The sequence below is a fragment of the Taudactylus pleione genome, unplaced genomic scaffold (assembly GCF_031769625.1).
Source record: "Taudactylus pleione unplaced genomic scaffold, aTauple2 ptg000703l, whole genome shotgun sequence".
NCBI lineage: Eukaryota > Metazoa > Chordata > Amphibia > Anura > Myobatrachidae > Taudactylus > Taudactylus pleione.
In genome coordinates this window covers 1,310,693-1,332,644 of record NW_028285105.1, presented here as the reverse complement: position 1 = coordinate 1,332,644, position 21,952 = coordinate 1,310,693, and the positions used below count along the sequence as shown (strand labels likewise).

The 21,952-nt window shown below is 44.2% G+C and overlaps 1 long non-coding RNA gene across 1 annotated transcript; it reads right to left on the bottom strand.

Annotated features, from left to right (window-relative positions):
• Positions 1-219: 219 nt before the first annotated feature.
• On the bottom strand, positions 220-21,427 carry LOC148477635 (uncharacterized). Its single transcript, XR_015872490.1, has 4 exons — positions 21,040-21,427; positions 10,017-10,086; positions 2,839-2,891; positions 220-390 (listed from the first exon to the last, which is right to left on the bottom strand). It is a non-coding gene; the product is annotated as an uncharacterized LOC148477635 (long non-coding RNA).
• Positions 21,428-21,952: the final 525 nt, after the last annotated feature.

Here is a 21,952-nt window from a genome sequence, read left to right as displayed (position 1 = left end):
TAGATAGATAGATAGGAGAAAGACAGGTGAGTAGATAGATGACTAAAGGACAAACAGAATAAGCATGTGAATGAGAATACTGTTGTAAACATACATGAAGGATTGATGTAAAGATCTAAAGAAGACTTTATTCAACAAACTTTTTAATTAATCAAGTGTAATATTTTACAATGTATATATAATGTAGTAACAATATTTTTGTTGTAAGATGTTGTATAATGTTGCATGAAGAGATTACCAGTCAGTACACAATTCAGACATTGCTTCCCACTGCTGTCAATCTAATTAAGGTTTGGCTATAGACAGAAATCCAACCAAATTTGCTTTGCTGTGATCAGCAATAATTCATTCTCAAAATATTTCTGCCAGGGAAAGAGATGTAGACTGGATCTAAAGACAAGTACAGATGCAAAACTGGTTTTAGATTTATGACAGTGCTGGATAAAAAGAAGGATAAGCTGGGAAGATAAGGGCAGTCAATACAATGGAAACAACACCATATAAGCCTAATTTACTCAATAGGACTAAATAGGTAAAATTAAAATTGTCTTCACATGTGGCATTGCTGATGCTTGCTGATTGTCATTTGCAAAGTAACCTATTTCATCCTTAAAATAGATTAGGAGCGCCGCCTCATGGTAAAGTATATGTGTGATATCACTGAGGGTGGGGGCAGGCTTAGACGTGAAAAAGTCCAGAATGATGACCAAGAGAGGACATAGAGGTGATAAACTCCTCGTTTATTTGTAGCCTGCAGAAATAGCATAAATCTATGCAACATCCGTTGTACGAGGCACAGTTAAAAGAAAAAAAAATGAGGTTGGTGTCCTTTTCTCTAGACTAACATTTAATATTTAATAATATTCTCATATGCACAGTGGGTTGCATCTTTGTGACCACATTATCCCTATGCATGTGCTTGGTTTCATAGCTATCATCGTTATTAGGGCCGGATTAATTATGGATCGGTATTGCGATCGCAGCTGTGATTACGCACGCAGGTCTGCTGCGAAAATATACTAATGTTTGCAACTGCTCAGCCAGCATAGAAACGCCCACTACCGCTTTCTCACATCCGTAAGACCTGGCAATCCTGCGTATACTTTGAGTAACATCAGACCATCTTGCAGAATTACAGCAGCCCTGACCTGTCTAAAAAATTGCAAGTCTAGTCACACAAAGTAGCTGTGTATGCTGTTGCAGTGGTTAATTTACGCATGCCCATGCAACGACATTCAAACGGACACACACGCCTGCGTTTCTCTGACCACTCTCCCCATCACCACCCCCAAACGCTTATGTCCCATCACTCACTCTGCGATGGCTTTGTATCCGCGCACGTGATCGCAGTGCGATCGCAATTCTGACCTGCACGTACGCACTGCAGTACGGCTAATCTGCGTACTCTTCTGAAATTGCGATCCGTGATTACTCAGGCCCTCAGTGCATACTTGCACAAGCCCTGTTTTTGGTACAAATGATCCATTCAAAATTAAATGGAGATCTACATACTGCAATGCCGCAATTCAGTTGGCATGCCCTCGCTTAGCTTAGCTGATGTGAGAATGCCCCATAACCCAGTTATGCTTCTTCAGTTGTAAGTGGAGATATAAGTGAGCTATGTACCACTCTGAATCTCCTGTATGCTTGGCTACAGCTAACAAGATCCATCTGCAAAACAGACTTGTGTTTAACTATGAAACAAGCTGGTAATGGCAAAGGCACAATCAGGGCCATAACTAGGGCAGTGTGAACCGTACAGGGCTCAGAGCTCTGCGGCTGGCACCGTCGCTGCCCCATGGTCCTTGCTTCTGGCTAGCAGGATGCCTGGTATTAGCAGAGTGCCCTTGGATGCTACAGGCATGCACCCTGCCATTTGTGCAGCCACTCAAAGCGTCCTCAGTGCTGTGCTTTCCGGTACAATAGACATATAGGGGACGAATCAGTGAATTTCGTACAATGATACTCTTGGGCATTTTGCAGGTATAAAGTTCCTTACATTTACTGGCAAGTGCACATAAGAGTAAGCAAAGATAAGCAATGTTTTACTTACCGTAATATTCAGAAGTGCGCACAGCCACACTTTCCATGAGGCTCCAGCTAATTGAATCGTCCCCATACATTTATATTACAGCACAGGATGTTAGCTAAACAGTGGCTAGTCAGAATGACTGAATGGAGACCCATCAATACAATACAGCAAAATAAGAATGTGGATTTTATTATGTCATCTTCCTTAACATATCATGGCCCCAGCCTGGCTCTCCCCATTGCCTACATTTTAGGTTTTTATAAATATTTAATATTATGCTTCACTTCTATGTCATTTGTTGAAAAGGTTTCCATCTGGCCATGTGCATCTGATCAGGTACATAATTGTCTGCATATCAATTTACTCTTGGTGACAATACAAGACTCAAAGATCATAACAAACCTTGCTTGGCCCACTACACATCAAGAGTGGTGCTCATCAATCTACTACTCTACAACATACCATTTTTTCACCTCCAAAGCAAACAACATCTGAGCAGCTGAAAAAATAAACAACCATTTCAGTGTGTACCTTATTTACTGTCATCGCACAGGGAAAAGCAGCGTAAGAACATCCTGCAGTTCTCATCGCTAACAACCAAATGTAACATGCAAAGATATGTAGACCAAGAACAAAGAAAGAACAAGATGTGACTAGTTTCATTTCTGTACATTAAATAATAACATGTATGTCAAATCATAATCAGACTGTTAGTAATGTATGTACAGTGATTTTCTCTAAGCAGAATAAAAAGAGCATGTGGTTTATAGCTGTCTAGCACTCTCCTATCTGTTACTTTCTCTGACCTCACATCAGCAAAATGGCTTTTCTTTTACAGCTCGCGCTTCATCCATTTGTCCTGTCAAACAATAGAAAGAAAATATATAAGTATTATTGCTTTCAGATGTTTGTAATATTCCTGGGACTTTTATTTGCTGGTGGTTTACAAAATGTGAAACAGGAAAATTGTGATCCCATTTTTTTTTTAGATTATTACTCTACTTGTTTATCTATTACATGATGTTATATGACTTGAATTGCATGGAAAAAAACAGGGCATTGCTCACTGTTCTCCTACACAGGTTGCCTTTTATGGAATGGAGATATTTAGCAATGTCATCTAGAATTGAGCAATACCATTTATGGTGCACCAATCTGCATGCCTACTGTCTGAGGGTCTGATTAGAGATGGACGCAGTTAGCACCGCCACTGCGTCCAGTGGCGGGCTGGGCCGGGGGGCAGGATGCCATGTGCCCCCCGGGCCGCAGCGTCATGCGGGCCGCGGTGCAGTCTGTGTCACTGTGACACAGACTGCACCGCATGTGTAGCGCTGACCGGACGGAGGGCCTGATTCAGAGCCGAACGCTCTGACCAGAAAGCTCACTCTGAATCAGGGCCGTCTTAGTAAAATTTGGAGCGTCCTCCTGGACGCTCGCATAAGCTGTGGGTGGTAACCCACAGCTATGCGAGCGTCCATGATGATGGTCGCGAACCATCGTGCTTGCGACGGAGACCCTGCGGTAGGGTCTCGCTGCCGCAAGCCCTGGAGTGATTTTGGCTCTATCAGAGCCAAAATCACTCCCACTGACATCACTAGTGATGTCAGTGGGGCCGGCTTCAGACGGTAGGCGTTCCCATGGGAAGCCTCCGTCTGGCAGCCACGCCCCCGGCACGCCCACCAAAGGGGGCGTGCTGTCAGTCACCATCGACAGCACGCCCCCTTTGGTGCGAGACCCGGAGCGACAGCTTGGCTGTCGCTGTCCGGGTCTCGCGCATGCTCATGACGGAGCTCCCTCCATCGTGCGCATGCGCAGTGGGGGGAACATCGACCCGCTTGCGAGCGTCCTGCGCTCGCGAGCGGGTCTGAATGACCCCTGGAGTTCGGACAGCACTACACAAGTGGCAAACACACAGCCGCCGGCTCCGGCAGCTGTGTGTTTGTTTTGATCAGCAGCCAATGAGAGTCTGTCAGACTCTCATTAGTTGCTGCTGCGCCCACTGCAGGAGCCGCTCCATCTTCCGGCTCCCACAGTGGGCAATGGGAGAGGCGTCATGACGTCATATGACGTCTCTCCCATAATGCAGAGCGGCCCGGGAAGGACAGACGGAGGAGCAGATGGCGACGGCGGGAGCGGGGATTCAGGTAAGTGTTTTTTTTGTTTTTTAGATTACGTGTGTCTACTGGGGGGGGTGGTCTGGCACTACTGGGGGCACTACAAAGGGGGGGACTACTACTACTGGGGGCACTACAAGGGGTATGGGGGACTACTACTACTGGGGGCACTACAAGTAGGGGACTACTACTACTGGGGACACTACAAGTGGGGACTACTACTACTGGGGGCACTACAAAGGGGGGGACTACTACTACTGGGGGCACTACAAGGGGGATGGGGGACTACTACTACTGGGGACTACTACTACAGGGGGCACTACAAGGGGGGTGGGGGACTACTACTATTGGGGACACTACAAGGGGGGACTACTACTGGGGGCACTACAAGGGGGGGGACTACTACTAATGGGGGCACTACAAAGGGGGGAGACTACTAATGGGGGCACTACAAAGGGGGGGACTACTACTACTACTAGGGGCACTACAAAGGGGGGCTACTACTGGGGGCACTACAAAGGGGGGCTACTACTGGGGGCACTACAAGGGGGGGACTACTACTACTGGGAGCACTACAATGGGGGGGGACTACTACTGGGGGCACTACTACTACTGGGGGCACTACAAGGGGGAGCTACTACTACTGGGGGAACTACAAGGGGGGACTACTACTACTACTGGGGGCACTACAAGGGGAGGGGACTACTACTAGGGGCACTGCATAGGGGGGAGGGGACTACTACTAGGGGCACTACATAGGGGGAGGGGACTACTACTGGGGGCACTGCATCGAGGGGCCACTGCTGGGGGCTCTATATAAAGGGCAATACTGGGGGTACTGCATAGGGGGGAGACTACAACTGGGGCCACAATTTAAGGGGTATTGCATAAAGGTTACCACTATTGGGGGCACTGCATGGGGGGTGGACTGCTACTGGGGGCACCACTATTAGGGGCACTGTATAAGGGGCTTACTACTGGGGGCACAAGGGGCACTGCACAGGGGGGACCACTACTGGGGGCACTATATAAAGGGCTTACTACTGGGGGCACAAGGGGCACTGCATAGGGGGGATCACTACTGGGGGCACTATATAAGGGGCTTACTACTGGGGGCACAAGGGGCACTGCATAGGGGGGATCACTACTGGGGGCACTACTGGAGGCCTGCATAAGGGTGTTCTTTCCTGTGGCACACGGGGGCACTGCATATGGGAACTACGACAGGGGGCAGCCCCTAATCGTTATTTTCACCTTACATTAATCCCATATGGACCCGTCTCCTCCCTGGAACACTTGAGGGGGGGGGGCGCCGCAGCATGCACATTCTTCGGGCTCCTTGGCTACATGCTACTCCTCTGCCAGGGCCGCCTGCATGCATTTGCCCCCCAAGCTAAAAGTTGCCAGCCAGCCCCTGACTGCGTCTATGTACGCAACAACAGTGCTAATATATGCAAAAGCTGAGTTAGAAGATGCCTGTCGGCTTCTCTTGTCCACAGCGGCATCCACGGACACAACATCGGATTAACTGCATGAGCATCGGACATCTGAATAACCCTCAGGTTACTCAGGATGTCCAATTTAGCCATTGAAGGATGCAGCTACTGGCTTCAGCATGCCCAGAAAAAGGGGATGACATGCGCCCGCTTCTTGTTATCATCCCCAAGCGCCAGCAGCATGTGAATCACGCTGCGGTGTATGGGGCACTGCGAGTGACATCGCAGCCCCAGATCTCTTATAGCGCATTCTGGCTTCTGCACGTTTAGATTTAAAAACATCGGAGATGTGCGTAAACATCAGGTTTTACATAGATCCTCTAAATTGAATCCACATGCTTTAATTAACTTTTATCAAATGTGGATTAATGTGGCACCTCATGCATGAGGCTGGATAACTAATATTTTAAAACATGGTTGTATATTCAAGTCAAACATGCTTAGTTGGATTAAATAGCAAAAATTACAGTATAGTGAAATGTTTCAGGTGCTAGTTATCTATCACTGCTGCTAGTTGACCACCACCATAAAGGGCCTGGAATTAATAGTTACACACCAGAGAAGTGGACACAGCGCTTAGGTCTGGCAGAGTTCTAAAACTTGTGGGTGTTTTAAAACTATGGACGCTTATATAATCTACTGGCATTAAGTCAAATAAACTACAAAATAAAACAATAACAATTGGACTCTGTTGAGTATATATGTGTTGTATATAAGCCCAGGTGTATAGTGAAACCTAATCTTCATATGCCGTGTCTATCATATAAAAATCTTTGATAAAATGTTCGTATACAAGGAAACCGGTACATAGGAATAAATGTGAGTGGAAGTCTTTTTATTTAATGGTGTTATGTAGAAAGTGTTAGGATTCTGCTTTGCTATCAGTGTCAGTCAGTAACTTTTCATGTGTGTGCTTTCAGTCACACTGACCTGAAATGCAGGTGTGCTGTATTACCCTGCATGTTAGAGCTTGATTTTAATTAAGTTGACCTGACAGGCCCTAGCTGTGTTCTGGTCCAGCTCACGGCTGGCTGTCTTTGCTCCTGCATACAGTCTGGCTTCCAGGGGCCGGTGCTAGGTTATTCGGCACCCAGCGCCATCCAGTGCTCCCCCTCCGCCCCTTCCCTCCCCACTCCATACCTGCTCCCTCCCTCTGAGCTTATACTAAAAATTCCAGTGGGTGGGTCAGGGTGGAGGGCGAGGTTCTTTCTGAGCCGGATCCTGGCGCCCTTGTGCAGCCACACGTATGGAATGTGCCTCGAGCCAGTCCAGCAGGTTTCCAAGTGCTAAGCGTCCATTCCTGGCTCAGTTGAAGGTGGCCAGTATTGCTGTGTCTACAAAGTTATCACCTTTCCTTGCTATTCACTCCATTGGCTAACGTCTGGTGGAATATTCTGCGTTATTCAACTTTGCTATTCAGCCAAATCTGCATCCAGATAGTAATCTCCACCAAAGGTATAGCATCGATACAAGAACATGTTATTAGGGGTTGGGTATGATATACTAACATGCAGAATGTCCACATCCAATATGTCAACATTTTCAATGACATTGCATTGTGAATGTTGGCAGCCAGAATGTTGACAGAACTATTTTAGCTTATAATTAACCCTATCCCTAATTGCAACATAACCCTAACTGCATCCAAACTTTAATTGTAGCATAGCCCTAATCCTAATTGCATGTGTTTACATTGTTACTGTTGACATTTTGAACATTGTGGATGTCAAAATGTAATCTGTTGACATTCAGAACATGCTGACATTCAGAACGTATCCTTTTACCTCTTTGTCCCTTCAAATATCCCATTTTTCTTCCTTTCCCTTTTTCTCCCCCTAGAAGCCAGTTAGGGCTGCCCTAATAGCAGCTATCGCTGTCCAGACTGGCAGTCTCAGGGGATGAAAAAAACTAAATGGAAAGCCACTTATAGGCAGTCACCCGGTGGTTGGTGGATTTACTGGGGGGACTGTAGGACTGCAGCCCCTAGGTAAAATCCACCACGGAGTTTGATCGTGTGGTTATCCATGTCATTAATGTGGATTTTTTTAACATAATTTTAGAACACTCGTCGCACGTAAATGTGGTATAGTCAGAGGTGGTGACTAGACATTTTTTAGGGGTTTACAGAATGTGGCAGCATTAGGAAAGGTTAGGAGGAATGTTAATGCCAGAGTTTCTCATTTTGTGGTGGGTATAGGTGGCCAGATGATAAAGCAAGGTATGAGGAGTTAGAATTCTATAGACCTAATGCGGTTCTCCTCTCATAAAGGGCCTAGATTAATTAATTTATTATACAATTGATTTAGTTTCAGTGATTGGCTTTCTAGCAGTCACTGGCAGGTGGCAGGCTACCATTCTTAGAACTTGGCATTGGCTGGAAGGAAGTGCTCTTCGGCAGCCATTTTGGGCGCAAGCGTTAGTTGAGGTAGGACCTCAGATGTGGTGAGTTAGTCACTACCTTAAGGGGGGACCTGGTCACCATCTCATAAAGAACAGGTCATTCTCCCCATTATGGTTATGCCAGGGTTCACACTCTATTTAATATGGGAATCTGGTGCCAAGGGTATACGCTGTCTACCTGCCATCCTGTCTAAGATTAAAAACAAAAATGGATAATAAAAGCTGTGACCTTTACTGCCATTAATTGTCTCTGAGTGTTTTTTTCAGGTTACATATGTAATTTATTTTGCAAGGTAGTTTAGTTTGTTATAAAAGTTGTATTTGGGGGGGTTGTGTAGACGATATTTGTAAAACCTCTGGGTGGCATAATTAACTTGCTATGAGTCACTTCATTGTATGGGATGTAGTTGTATGCACTGGGGGTTGCAGTGGTTTGGTATATGAGGTTATACAGTATCATACCTCGACTTCTACTACTGCTTGTAAAAATATAACCTATCTTTACCGTACCGCCACTTGTAAACGTCTACTTTAACCACTGCGTATGTATAACATGACACGTATGTACAGTAAGGCCACAGCAAGAAAAACATGTATTATTGGTTGTTTCCTTTGTGGTTATTTTTTATTGCATTGTTTGATTTGCTAGCATCCACCCTTTGATAGCTAGATGCTACCAACATATTCTTCATTAAAGTTCAGATGAAGTTAAAAGTAAACTGCTGCTTGCGGTACTCTCATGTTTAGAGATTCCAACACGCATATAAACACCATAGCAAGACTTAGTGGGATTTAAACTGTCTGATAGCCACATCTGTAATTTTAACAGATCATAGACTGGGCTAATGCAGTCTGTTGCATGTTACAGAAGACATATACGTTATGTTGGAATTGCGAAAATCGAACCACAATGCAAATTGAACACTGTATAATGATTGGTAGTGGAGCTTAATATAGCAGAATTGATCTAGTTCAATCCACAGCACCCAATTTCTCCCACAATCACGCAGAGCAAGAATGTTTCAAATCATTCCCATACGAAGATTGATTCAGATTTAAAAGGATCTAAAAAGTTTTAGAGAGAGCAATTTCAGATAAGAAATAACATAAAAATGTCAAACCTCTCTTGACTTCTCTTGAATTCTGCCAAAGAAATATTGCATCAACAAAGACTGCCCAGAAAATATTGTTCATCAGTAGCCCGACCACCGACAGATGTGAAGGCATGCTCAAAGCCACCAATGAAATTAGATTAGATTAAAAGACTGCCAAATATCCAGATGCTTTTTTAGAAAAAAAATATATTTTATAACTTGGCATGCAGATCCAGTGACTGCTATCCAAATGCAGACGTAAAAATGTGGTGTGAAATGAATGAATGATTGCTACTCCCTCAAGTACATACATTTCATTCAAATTATGATACAAATATGAACAATAAACAAAGAGAACATACAAATAATAAAACAAAGAGCATCATGTTGCATTAAACAAAAGATAAAATGTCAACTTATTTACCATAAATACAATAACGCTAAACAGTTTTATACGGTAGATCTAAAAGTGACACAGCTGTGAATAAATGTATTTTATTTGTGTCCCTTTCATGTACAGTATACATATATGAGGCACTGTGCCAGTTATCAAGATTAATAAATAAAATGCCAAGTTAAAGTTTTCACATAGTTTTAATGATTTGAAATCACAGTGCCTCATTTACATATTCGGAGGTGCCGGGGGCCTCGATTTGTGCAGTGGTGGGCACCTAAAAACCTTGCCCCATGGCATTCCATCTGAGGTCCAACCACTAAAGGGACTGATGCTATGTTGGCCATATGCCTCCAGCAGTTAGGTTGTGGACGTGTTGAGCAATTTTTAGTAAACATGTACTGCAACATACATACTTATACATACTGTACTTACCTTAATGGAAGCCAGTTCTCTTTGGTTTCCATGTACTAATACTCTACTTACTGTGGAGAAAAAGCCGTTCCTGCTTCGCCTGGTAACGTTGTGAATCAGAAGGCGGCTATCGCAGATTTTCCTAAAAATAGAGGAGAGTGAATGTTAAGTCCCCCCTCAGCGGTGACAGCAGAGACACATTTTGTACTGACTGCACTGTGCTCTCACCTCTCCACTGTCCTTTGCAGCTGCAGCAGAGAGAGTTTTTTCAAAACTTTATTGACACCTGGCCAAAATGACAGCGAGATCATTCCAGCTTTTTCACATGAGGAGAGACAGATAACGGCAGCTGGAGGTGACTCATGGTGGGTACACACTACACGATATGCTCCCTATGCGATATCGTGTAGTGTTGTCCCCGGCAGGCTGTGCTCAATGTCGTTCATGACATTGAGCACAGCCGCTGAACGATATCATTAACGATATCGTTCAGCGCCGGGCTCTCTCCCCCATTCCCTGACATGCAGCAACCTGACGAGATCGTCAGGTTGGCCTGCATGTCAGCCCGATGAACGATAATGACGAACGACCCGCGGGAATGCGCGTCGTCGTCATCGTTTACATCTTTTTGGGGTTAAAAATGGACGATAAAGTGGACGACTGAACGATAACGATATCGTTATCGTTCAGTCGTCCACTTTATCGCCCAGTGTGTACGCACCATAAGCCGGTGCTGGAGAAGACAGCTGATGGTTAGTGGCATCTCTCCTTATTAACGCCTGGGTCACTTAGCGTTGCCATAGGTGCCTACTGCAGTGTGATATTCTCGTCTGCTCATAGCTCTAGCAGGCAGAAACATAGAATTTGATGGCAGATAAGAACCACTTGGCCAATCTAGTCTGCCCCATTTTTAAACATATATTACCTCAATCCTTATTGATCCTTACTTCTTCTGAACGAAATCCTTATGTCTATCCCATGCATGTTTAAATTGCTCTACTGTCTTAGCCTCTACCACCTCTGATGGGCGGCTATTCCACTTGTCCACTACCCTTTCTGTGAAGTAATTTTTCCTCAAATTTCCCCTGAACCTACCACCCTCCAGTGGTAGGTTCAGGGGAAAAGACAGAGAAAACCTTTTAGTGCATATTGTGAAGCAATATATACAGTGATTTTTTCTGTCTTTATCTACCCTTAGTAAATGGACTAATTTGTCTGTTACAAGGGTGTTTGTTGGTGTCAATTGGGTGGCTACTTTGTGAGTGCACGCAAGACATCCGCTTCTTGGCATTGCTGTGGGCATGTAGCCAGATTTCCGTGCTATTTGGAGGCATGAGTGTGACGCATCTTTTGCACCCAGTGTGGGCTAGATGTAAGTGCCGATGATAAAGATTATTATTGCAGTCACATTAGATGAATGTAGGTGGAATGCAAATTTACATATTTTGTGCTAGTAAATGGGCATATGAATCAGCATTAGTATTAGACCTATACATATGGATTGCATAGTATTAAAAAGGTCTGCAGAAGATATAAGAGATATCTGCTATGGACCTGCGGCACAGCAAGCCCCATAGAATTCTATGGGACTGCAATGTGCCCGCATGCATCAAGCTCTGGAAAGCGTAACTTTCCGTAGCTTGAGTCTGACATGCAACTCCATCTACAGATGGTGTTGCCTATAGAAACCTATGGGCATATTATGCTAGAAAGTCCCCGAAGATGGATTTGAAGGATCTCTCTCTGTCCTCCCGCAGTTATGCGTCCGTCCCCCTCCCCCAGTATGCATGGAAATAGGGATGGGATGTATCGCAATCCTGCCCAAATTGTTTAAACAATTATTTTCTTTATTCACTGATTTGTATATACTGGATAATTGTGCTCTCTGGATGTGTCTTTCCACCAGAGTAAGCTATATTCAGTATATATAAACCAGTAAAAACAAACCTAGTTAAATGTCCTTGCTATGATAGCCTTTTACTCACTCATACTGTATATTCAGCATACTGAGAAATGTAGTTCCACCTCACCTAGTTTATATTAGGGATGAGGGGGTTTGGTTCCCTGAGAACCGAACCCACCCGAACTACGGGGATCCGAGGCAGATCCGAGTCGGCCCGGGTTTTCCCGCCTGACTCGGATCTGAAAACAAGGCAAAACATCATCATCCCACTGTCGGATTCTCGCTGGTTTTGGATTCTTTAAAGGTCCTGTGATCGCCGCCATTTTTTCATTCCAGCTGTGGAGAGTGAAGAGGGAGGGAGCTGGGATCTGTGCTGTTGTTCCACGCTGATGCTGTGCATAGGGGCTGGCTACTGTTCTCCATATAGGGCAGGGTTCAGGGAACTTTTCTGCCTTTTACCCCAAAATATATTTAGATACGCTAACGTTACCCCCTTGATTTGAAAGGAAGGAAATCATATAGTAGTGCCCCCATATAATGCCCCTGTAGTAGTGCTTCCATAGTTATGCCCCTGTAGTAGTGCCCCCATATAATGCCCCTGTAGTAGTGCCCCCATAGTTATGCCCCTGTAGTAGTGCCCCCATATAATGCCCCTGTAGTAGTGCCCCATATAATGCCCCTGTAGTAGTGCCCCCATAAGGTGCCCCTGTAGTAGTGCCCCCATATAATGCCCCTGTAGTGCCGCTTGTACAAAAAAAAACACTTACCTTAATCCCCGTTCCTGCATTCGCCGCCGTCCTGACGTCTCTCCCATAGTGCGCATGGAGAGAGGCAGAAGCTGGAGTTCAGAAGAGAAGGAGCCAGGCGTCCGCTGGTAATAACATCTCAACGGGCGTCCAGCGCCCAGCTTAGAGCCTCCAGGCATGCATATGAATCATTCTATATTATAGAATGATTCATATGCATGCCCGGTTGTCCGTCCATTACCCCCAGGAATTTAATTTTTACTTCATGTGGGGTAATTTACCCCTGTTCCCCGACCACTGATATAGGGGCTGGCTGTTGTCCTGTCCATAAGGGCTGACTGTTGTCCTGTCCATAAGGGCTGGCTGTTGTCTATGGAGGGGCTGGCTGTTGTCCTGTCCATAGAGGGTGGCTGGCTGTTGTCCTGTCCATAGGGGCTGGCTGTTGTCCTGTCCATAGGGGCTGGCTGGCTGTAATGCTCTGTTGTCCAGGGGGTGCAGGGGTGCTATTCACCTACCCTCAGTGTGAAAAAAATAAATAATTTTTTTTGTGTGTTAGCCACACTTGTCATCAGCACAGGGGTGCTGTGCTGCTGTCTGTTAAGGGGCTGCTGCCTCTTTCAGAGATTCACCCCAGTGTTAAAAAAAAAAAATAAAAATAAAAATTGTGTGCATGTTAGCCACACCTTTCATCTGCATAGGTGTGCAGGGGTGCTGTGCTGCTGTATGTCAAGGGGCTGCTGCCCCCCAAAAAAAACATTTTCTTGTGTGCATGTTAGCCACACCTATCAACGGTGTAGGTGTGCAGGGGTGCTGTGCTGCCTGTGTCATTTATCAAGAGGCTGCTGCCTCATTCAGGTGCTCTCGCAAGTGCCCCCCAAAAATGTATTCAATCAATCAATGTGTTTTTTTTCTGTGTGTGTGTGTGTGTGTGCGCGCGTTAGCCATGGCATCACAAACGCCTCTGCTGAGATTTGCATAAACATTTTCAAAGGTGAAAATAGAGGATATGGATTTCAAAATGGAATAAAGCAGCTAAAACAGCTGCTTCTCCTGTAGCCCAGGTCAGAAGATGTGTAGGGGGTGTGATGATGATGTGGACTAAAAATGGAGCTCACATCCACTTTAGTGGACAATGAATCCCCAATCTAAAAGGGAGCACAGCTGTAATTTATACACAACATAGGATAGGATGACGATATAGGCTTGGGTGATGGTATAATCTGGTTTGATGTATACATCATCTTCTTCACACAATATTAATTTGTCCCCGCTGGACCCCACCATTACAGGTGCCTCTGTAATTTTGGCACGTAATTGACGGTAAAGGTCTTTCTTGTAGAATTTGTATTTCATTTTGATGGACATCATCTTTTCCACATTTTGGGGAAGTAGTCTCAGGCCGATCATGACAAGGTTCCTGGCTGTGCTGAAAACTCTTTCTGAGTACACACTGGAAGGTGGGCAGCTCAAGTAAAGAAAAGGCAGTTTTTTGTGTAAGGGCCTCCAAGGGGTATATTTATTTACTAAAGTTTCTAAATATGAAAAGTGTTCATCTTGCCCATAGCAACCAATTAGATCCTGTCTATCATTTTGTAGAATGCAATAGAGAAATGATAACTACAATCTGATTTGTTGCTATGGGCAACATGAACACTTTTATTTTTAGAAACTTTAGTAAAACTAAAATTACCCCCAAATTGCCTATTTTTCCTGCCAGTAGTTACTTACATGTATCTCTTTCTCTTCAGATCTGTGTCCGTTTCATCCTTCTTGGATGAAAATCCACTCCCAGCAAGCAGGCATGGTGCTCAATAATTCCCAAGAAAGACACAACTTAAAATGTAAACCTTAAACTGAAATGTTGCATTTAATGCTCTGTTCCGCTTGTTCACATATCTAAGTAATATGGTTAAGTGAACAGGGGGAACAACGGCAGTTTGAAGGCCACTAACTTTATTTTTTTTAGTGTCCCTTTACAGGTTGGGAAATGCCTTTACTTCCGCTAATCCAAAGGATTATTTAAATCAATTGTTTTTGGAAGCACTGGAGACCTGGAAAACATGCACTGTTGGTAGCTCTCAGGGTTGGCTACCCCTGCCTTAAATCATAGATCTTACGCTTGAGGCCACTAACTAACTGTTTTTTTTTTATAAATTCTTTATTTTCAAAACAAAGACAGATTTTTGTAACAAAAAATCAGTACAAAACATAGTACTGCACAGAAAAAACACAATAATACAGATCCATATTTAAGAATATAAAAGACAAATGCCAAAACAGAAATAATTTAGTAAAGTCTAAAGTGCAGCGTATTTCACTATAAAATAATCACAGAAATAATAAAAGGGGGGAGGGGTGAAAAGAAATAACAGAAAGAGGAAGTTAAGGAGAAAGATTGGGTGGGACAATGGGGGGGAGAGTGCAAAGAGACACTGTATGGACTGATAGCTAAAACAAGACAACAGAAATATCTAGAAATTAAGAATGTGGAATGAGGGCTGTATATGAGGCAGAGGATTTAAAATCAATCAAACTGAACCAAAGAGCAGTAAACTCAGGGATAATAAATGTAATAAAACTATACTTTCACGGTGGTGTTGTGTTTTTTACACATTTCTTTACAGGTGACCTACAGGTATCAGCGGGCCATTAATGCCCTGCATGCTGGTACTTTTGGTTCTCCAAGTCCCAGCATGCAGGGGAGGCTTGCTGGGACCTGTAGTTGCACTGTAAAGACAATGTTGATAATTCTAATTTTTACACACTACATACACTATCAACCCACTGCCCCGGGGTGGCGGGGATAGCCCCGGGCTATCAGCCTAGGCCAGGCAAGCCCTGGAGAGGGGGACCCCTTTATTGGGGGGTCCCCAACTCCCCAGGGATCCCTGGCCTGGGCTGACTAGCGGTCAGGACTGATGCTGCGGCTGGGAGGCCCGGTGAAAGGGCTCCCCTGGCTGTGGCATAAGCAACCCGCTAGAAAGGGTCTGGTGCTGGTTTTAATTATAGGGGTACCACTACACAATTTTTTTCCCCCTATAATTAAAACCAGGACTGACCCTGCATCCTGGTGCTGGTACCTAATTTACAGTGGAACCCAACTCGTTTTGTTCCCCGTAATTTTAGGTACCAGGACTGACTGGCAAGTCCAGGGCTGGTAAAGCTTTAGGGGGGGAAGACCCAATGTAATTTTTTTTTATAACATTTAACTCATCTTTTACAGGTCTTAACACACTGATATGTGCAGGCTGCTAGCTCGGGAGAGATTTGCAGAGAGAAAACACTGCAATCTCTGGTGAGTAATATCATCTTCAATTGCAACTCTGGGGAGATGTCTCAATCTGAACCTTTTAGAAAAACTCAGGAAAGTCAATGCAAAATGGCTTACCCCATTTGGACTCTCCTCGGGATTTATTATTTCTGACAATGGCAGCAATATTGTGAAAGCTATGCAGCTGGGCAAATTCCAACATGTCCCATGTTTTGCTCACACAATGAAGTTGGTGGTGCAAATTTTTTTTTTTAAACGACAGGGCCATGCAGGAGATTCTCTCTGTGCACTGAAAAATTTCAGGACATTTTCACCATTCAGCAGGTGCATGTAGAAGATTGCACCACCTGCAAGAAATGTTGAATGTGCCCTGCCACCAGCTGAAGTAAGAGGTAGTTACAAGGTGGAACTCCACCCTTTATATGCTTCAGCAGATGGAGGAACAGCAAAAAGCCATCCAAAGCTACACAACAAACTATGACATAGGAAGAGGAGGGGAATTTACCTTACTCAAGCTCAGTGGAAAATACTTTCCGTGTTGTGCAAAGTGCTGAACCCTTCAAAGTAGTCACCTGTGATGTGAGTTCAGACACTGCCAGCTTGAGTCAGATAATTCCCCTAATTAGACTGTTGGACAAGCAGATTGAGAAACTGAAGGAGGAGCTGAAACTAAGCGATTCCGCTAAGTATGTCGGACTTGTAGATCAAGTTCTTTATTTGCTTCGCCAGGATCCAAGGGTTGTCAGGACCTTCCAATCGGTACAATAAGTTTTGGCGACCGTGCTCGATCCTAGGTTTAAGTCATATGTTGTGTCTTTCTTCCCAATGGACTCAGATCTGAAGAGATGCAAAGATCTGTTGGTAAGCAAATTGATAGCTCAAGTGGCACATGATGAAGCGATGGCTCCTCCTTCAGTTTCTCCAGCAAGTGTGACTTCCAAGAAAAAACAAAACTTTCCATAATAAAAGTCCCACTGGTGATGCAGATGAGTCAACACAACTAAGTTTTGGCATTTGGTTGGGTCTAAAAGATGAGACCTCTACCGTGACTCTATCTGATACGGTCACCATTCAAAGAATGGTTGAGGATTATTTTAATGATAGCATACAAATAGGCATGTCAGACAGTCCGTTTGACTACTGGCAAGAAAAAAAGGCAATTTGGAGGCACTCGCACAAACTGGCTTTGCTTAAGTTGAGCTGCCCACCCTCCAGTGTGTACTCAGAAAGAGTTTTTAGCACAGCCGGGAACCTTGTCAACGATCATCATAGGAAGCTACTTCCTCAAAATGTGTCCATCAAAATGAACTATAAATTCCATGAGGAAGACCTTTACCACCAATTACGTCCAAAAATTACAGAGGCACCTGTACTGGTGGATCCAGCGGGGATTACTTAATATTGTGTGAAGATGATGTACACACAGGTGAGGGTGAGGAATCGGATGATGCCGACAACATCTTGCCTCTGTAAAGCCATTTTGTGCATGGAGAGATCAGTGCCAGCAATGTCAGCTGCCCATTGGTAGCTTGTTTTGTGGGGGCCCAATCGCCATAAACCAATGGCTTCAGCCACAATTGGCAGTCACTAAAGTGATTGGTTTGTTAAACTGTGGATGTCCTGTTTAATATATACACAACATAAGGATGGGTGGAAGGGCCCAATGACAATTCCATTTTGCACCTCTGTTGTTTGCATTATGTGCTGTTTGGGGCATTGCTGCCTGACATTTTTGGTGAGATGCAACTCAAGCACCAAATTGATAGGCTATTTTGTGGTGGTATCGGGAGATCTTCTCACTCCTCCCCTCCCAGCCTTCCCATGCATAATCATAGAAGCACAATGATAAGATATTTTTAGTAACAGACTTTAAATCCCTCTTCCCCCTTCCTGTTCAGAGCTTCCGTTTTGTGTGCTACCACAAACAGCATCTCCTCCATGCCCCTTTCATTTTTTTAAATTATGCCATTTTTCAACCTTGATTTACAGATACCAACCTGGTAGACTTGGCTTTCCTTGATCATAGCAGCTATGTTTGGTGAGATGCAACTCAAGCACCAAATTGAGAGGCTATTTTGTGGTGGTATCTGGAGATCTTCTCACTCCTCCCCTCCCAGCCTTCCCATGCATAATCATAGAAGCACAATGATAACATATGTTTAGTAACAGACTTTAAATCCCTCTTCCCCCTTCCTGTTCAGAGCTTCCGTTTTGTGTGCTGCCACAGACAGCACCTCCTTCATGCCCCTTTCATTTAAAAAAAAAAATGTGGAACCACCAAAGAACTCAACTGGGGCAAGGACTGATGTGAATGAGTCACTTTTCTTTGTAAATGACTCCCCTCTTTCTTCATAAATTTGCTTTGGAATCCAAAACTTAAAATAAATTTACTACAAATCAACCCTTCCTTTCCCTGTCTTCAACTAAATAACATACTCCATTTCCCTCAGGCCTCTTGATCATGAAACCATTTGTTTCCTGATGTGCCATGTTGAAGTCGCACTGCCACAACCGCTGAAATCTTCTACATGCAGTTAACATCCCAAAAATGTCCAGAAATTGTTATGGCCACAGACAGCATCTCCTGTATGCCCCTTTCATTAAAAAAAAAAAATCTAAACCACCAATTTGATCATAGTGTGGGCAAAACTTGGTAGATTTTCAAAGTTTTATTAATTGCTCCCTTCCAACTGGTTGCCCCAGGACCCTGGTGAATTGATAGGCTGCTATTATAAATAACAGTTAAGCTCAATAAACACCTGCCTCCTTTGCATGTAGGTGACTCTAAGCTGAATAACTGGATAATGTAGATGGTGGGTGTCATCCGAGAGGCCCGAAATATGAGCAGCAGCACAGAGCATTTTACTGCCAGGATGTGTGCAATAAAGTGCAAATACATTTAATACAAAAATTAGTTGTGTAAATTGGACACATACATACATATTTACATGTTACATACAGTGTGTAAAGTAGGCTGAGGTAACCTGAGGCATGCCAGCTGTTGTTGAGAAACAACTGCCAGTAGGCACGGATGCTGAGAGTTGTAGATCAGCTGGAGAGCTACAGGCTGCTTTCCTCTGATATAAACAGCAAGTCTTGGTCCCATTATTCCTAACAACATCCCTAAGCACAAAGTAAACGTCTGTTTACAGTGTGTACTATTTAGCAGCACCTCAACAAGCAAGGCCACCACATTTCTATTAGCTGTATAAAAAACCTCCTCCAGATCAAAGATGTATTTCAGGAACATAAGAACTTGATCCTACATTAATCCTCCCTGAGAAATATTCTTAAGAATTAAAACATTAAAATAAATAAATTAAAAACAAATCAATTCTTCTGTTCTTTCCCTGTCTTCAGTCCATAAATATATTCAACTCCCTGGGGCTCTGACCTACTGTAGTTCTTGATTAATGAAAACATTCCTATGGGGTCATATGGTCGTATGGTTTATCAAACTCTGTGCCATGTTAGTGCCGCCCATTGCTGCCGCTTAGCCTAGTCAACCAACTAGCTCATTGCAACCATTTGGATTAAACTGGATGAAATCAATATTGTGAGCTGTGACGTGGTCAAAATTGACTGGAAATTACTGGTTAATAATACTGCAGGAACAAAAACAGGGCCAAATTACGTGATCTCAGCTGTTTTTTTTGGCAAATCCAGATCCAAAACACAAAGGAGATACAGATCCAAACCTAAAGCAGGGGGTCGGTGCACATCCCTGGTACACACTAGACGATTTAAACAAAATCGTTAAAGATATCTTCAGATCTGCCTGCACTGCATAAATCTTTTCAAAATAGGTATGGATTGGGCTCTTCAACTTCACAGTACAATAATAATAGGGATAATGCATTCAGGGCCGGTGCAAGGTTTTTCGGCACCGTAGGCAAAACTTCTGCCTACTTCCCCCCCACACACACACATTTTATGGAAGGGAGGGAGAGGGAGAGAGAGAGAGAGAGAGAGAGAGAGAGAGAGAGAGAGAGAGAGAGAGAGAGAGACAGAGAGAGAGACTGACTCGCTCAGAGGTGGACGCATTTAAAACATTGGTGGGCGTGTTAGTGTCAGGGACAGCATCGAAAGACGCTGTTCCACTGACACCGGTGGCCATATGTCATCGACATTCTGAGCAACCATAGGGTCGCTCTAATGTCTAATGGTGCGGCAGATATCCGCTCGAAAGTGCGAATTGTACGGCATCACAGCGGCAGGGCCAGATCAAGCCTTCGGGGGGCCCCTCTGCACCATGTCCTCTGCTTGTACGCCTCCTCCCCCCACATGTCCATGAGGCAGCACTGCAAGTTCTACCAGCACTGCAGGCATATTATATATATATATATATATATATATATATATATATATATATATATACAAATCATATTATGTGTAATAAATGTCCCCCCAATTGTCTTCTTCCCTTAAATATATTGTATAATTTTGTTTCTTTCCACCTCCCAGCAATACATCACTCCCACCCTTGTATAATATAATATATTTAAGGATCCCCTCCTCAGCCTTTAAATAACTTAATTAATGGCCCACTCCTTATACAATATATTTAATGTATTAAATGATCCCCCCTAACCCCAGCCCTTATATATTTAATGAGTCCCCTCACCAACAGCCATTACATATTTATTGAACCCCCCTCACCCCCAGCCATTTACATTTAATGATCCCCCTCACCTCCAACCCTTTATATTTAATGATGCCCCTCACCCCCAGCCATTATATAATCATTGAACCCCCTCTCACCCCTAACTATTATATATTTAATGACCACCCCTCACCTCCAACCATTAGATATTTAATTAACCCCCTCACACCCAGCCATTATATATTTAACGAACCCCCCTCACCCCCAACTATTAAATATTTAATGAACCCCCCTCGCCCTCAACCATTATATATTTAATTAACCCCCCTCACCCCCAGCCATTGTATATTTAATGTACCCCCCTCACCCCCAGCCATTATATATTTAATTAACCCCCCTCACCCCCCCAACCATTACATATTTAATAAACCCCCCTCACCCCCAACCATTATATATTTAATGATCCTCCTCCCAGACATTTATATTTTTAATGAACCCCCCTCACTCTCACCCATCTTAAAATATATTTAATTACTCCCCACTCTCGTATCCTACCAGTTTTTGCCACCTACCTCAGTACTTCCGAAGTCCCAGGCTCCCAGCTGTCTGGCTGCACCATAGTCCAGCGTCCCGCTCTGCTGCTCCTCGTTGACTTATTGGGACATGAGGCTTCTTGATCTCTCATCCGAGTCACCTCCGGGGGAAGAAGCAAGGGAAGATAGCACTGCCAGGTGCCGGGTGACAGCATTGCCAGAGACACCGCACTGGCACGGGAGGAAACTATTCTGTGTGTCTCCAGCCGGCAGCAGAGTTACTGGAGCCAGACTAGGTGCTGCGGGCTACAGCTTGTCACCTGCGGCTCTCTGGTCCAAAGAAGCTGCGTGAAGGCAGGGGTGGCGGGGGTAGTTCTAACGGCTTGCCTTGTCTGAGGGGATGGGTGTTGTTCGGCGCAGCCATCACCGGGTGTCCTCACATGGCTTCCGGGAGGGTAAGACCATGCCCCTTCTGGAAGGCAGCCTCAGCGGCCGCCCATCAGGGCCCGGCGCCCTTAGGCAGCTGCCTAAGGCTGCCTAATGGAAGCGCTGGCCCTGAATGCATTAAAGTAACTTGACCATAGCACACACATATTGTTTGCATCAAATTAAATCTTTGAATGTTAAATCAATTAAATCAATTGAAGCAATAGCCCAATTGTAAAGCGCAGAAGAGTATGCTAGCGCTATATAAATAAATGTTTATGCTAATTTTACTGTTAAGAGGTCCCATAGGTTACTCAGAACTGCAATTTCACAAGATAAAGTTCATAGGGAAGTGCCTTCTCTTGTGATCCTTTTTCCATTTTTTTCCATGTCTGTACTCTTTACAGTTAATTTGCTGCTAAATCTGAGACATACACACTGTGTTTTACTTTTTTTGAACTATTTTTTTTTGCTCTTCTCAACATTTTAAACAAAAAAACTTGCAGAGGGCTTTATATGGTAGATT